This window comes from Rosa chinensis, chromosome 4 (assembly GCF_002994745.2).
Source record: "Rosa chinensis cultivar Old Blush chromosome 4, RchiOBHm-V2, whole genome shotgun sequence".
NCBI classification, from domain to species: Eukaryota; Viridiplantae; Streptophyta; class Magnoliopsida; order Rosales; family Rosaceae; genus Rosa; species Rosa chinensis.
In genome coordinates this window covers 36,398,457-36,400,749 of record NC_037091.1, presented here as the reverse complement: position 1 = coordinate 36,400,749, position 2,293 = coordinate 36,398,457, and the positions used below count along the sequence as shown (strand labels likewise).

The 2,293-nt window shown below is 37.8% G+C and overlaps 1 long non-coding RNA gene across 1 annotated transcript; it reads left to right on the top strand.

Moving 5' to 3' along the window:
- The first annotated feature begins 299 nt into the window (after positions 1 to 299).
- Positions 300 to 1,014, top strand: LOC112201057. Its single transcript, XR_002936566.2, has 2 exons — positions 300 to 450; positions 581 to 1,014. It is a non-coding gene; the product is annotated as an uncharacterized LOC112201057 (long non-coding RNA).
- The last annotated feature ends 1,279 nt before the right edge of the window (positions 1,015 to 2,293 follow it).

Here is a 2,293-nt window from a genome sequence, read left to right as displayed (position 1 = left end):
GTTCACGAGTAAATTGACCTGGTCAACAAGCCCAGAGTTTCCAGTGAGCTTGGTCCGATTAGGCCAGATGTGGTCCAATATGCTCTAGTCGATTTATGCAAGTCTTTGACCAAAAATAAAAAATAAAAAAAAAAGACTGATGAAATCCAAAAATTTGGGGCCTCTTGCATTGTGATCCACAACCTCTTTTCCAAGAACACCAAAAGGACATGGACATTTTGAATGGGATATCTGCCATGTTCTGCGCGTCATATACGACCTAGTTTTCTATATATAATCAGTTAGTGTGGCTGGGCAAGTGCAAGGTTATCCTTGCACCTGTATATGATATATAGAAAATGGTTCTCAGCAAACCCTGTGCTCTTGTTTACTCGAGTCTCTTATTATTCCTATTGCTACTCTTCTTCTCCGAAGTAGCATTTGCCAGGCTTTCAGCATCTGCAATATCCAGTACGTAATTGGTCCATATATCCATCATTAATGAATCATACATTATTTAATTAACGAACAATCATATATGACAGGATTTGGGCGTGTGTATATATACTAACATTGTTTTGTCATTGGCTCGTTGTTGAAGAGAAGACCGAGCTGGATCTGCTAATGGATTTTGGTAGTGACAAAGTGACTAGATCGTTTGCGGGGCAGGTCAAACTGTCTAAGGGCTATCTGTCTAAGAAGCTCACCCTGGACAATTATGAGGACAAGGAATTGTTTTGGGTTTCTGCTCAACGGGGGGGGTACGGGTCACAAATAAATAGTAGTCCGGAGGGGCATTATGGTCATGTGGCTTCGCCTCCTCCATGTAAGACTAAAAAAGGATGTTTGTAGCGAATGGGCCCGTACATGTATCTAGATATTGAGTTTTAAATCAATATGCCTCAGTACTATTGGAAATAAGTTACTTATAGGTTAATATTTTTATTTTATCATTTTGCTACGTGGGATTTTAATTTTCCTACATACTGTACCATTTGAAAATTGAAACTCAATGTTCACCTTACTCATTTCTTATCAAGTTTTATTTGTTATGGAGTTGAGATCTACTGCAAACTCCCAAAGTCGAAATCTAGACAAGACCTCATCTCTTTGTAACAATATTGGCTTTGTCTTTTGAGCCTTCCAGAGAGCTTCTTTATTGTTAATTTACATGTCTAGAGTCTACACTAGTGTTAATACATTTGGGTATCCTATCGTTTTTTTTGGTAGAAATATATTTATATCCTTTTTGGACAATGCTAGTGGACTCGGACCATCTGAGGTTCCTGGCTAGCTGGGTTTTGTTCGCTGGCTGCACTTTCATGAGAATTCTGCTTTGCTTTGTGGGCTGGGCTGCCCGTTTGTTGCCACTCTTCGGCCATTTGGGCTTTTAATGCATATCAGTTTTGACCCCAAAATATAAAAAATTAAAACTTTGAAAAACACCAAATATAAACTTGTTCTTAAAGTCCAGAAATTAAAAGGGATAGTTTTTTTTTTTTTTTTTTTGGAAATGTAAAAGGGGTAGTTTCTTTAAGACCCCTTCTAAATAAAATTGTTCCTCTTAAATCCCTCTTTTTTCCTATTTCTTTTTAAACCCTTTATTCCTTATATATAATCTTACTTACCTAAACTACCCTTCTTCCATATAAAAACCGTCTACTTAGGACGAGGGTCACGTTAGCTGTACCGAATTGTATCAACAAAACAAATTTTCACTCAATTTTGTCCTAAATCCTCATTGGGGCCCGGGTTCACCACGACAAGGTGTATCAAGATATATATTAACAAAACACATTTTAACTCAATTCTATCCTAAATCACCATTATGTCCTGGGCCCACCATGTCAAGGTGTGTGTGTGTGTATATATATCAATAAAAAACATTTTCACTTAATTTTGTCTTAAATTACACTCGGGGCGTCACATGAAGGTGTATCAAGCTGTATCAAACGGGTATTATAGTTATATTAAACTGTATCAACAAAATACATTTCAGTTAATTTTGTCCCAAATCATCCTCGGGGCCGTAGCCCGCCACTTCAAGCTGTATGAAACGTGTATCAAAACTGTTCAAGTTGTATCAAACTGTATCAATAAAACACATTTTCAAGGACAATGTTATCATTAATATTGTTAATGTCTGGAGTTCAGCGGTAGCCAAATCTCGATTAACGCTGGTCCACGAGGCGTACCGCTACTTTTAGAGATCTTGATGTTTCTGCTGGCTGTCAAATAATATACGAAGGGCGTCAGAGGGAGACCGCGGTTGGCGATCTTCTCTACTCCGATGCCTAAGTTAGTCAATGTATTT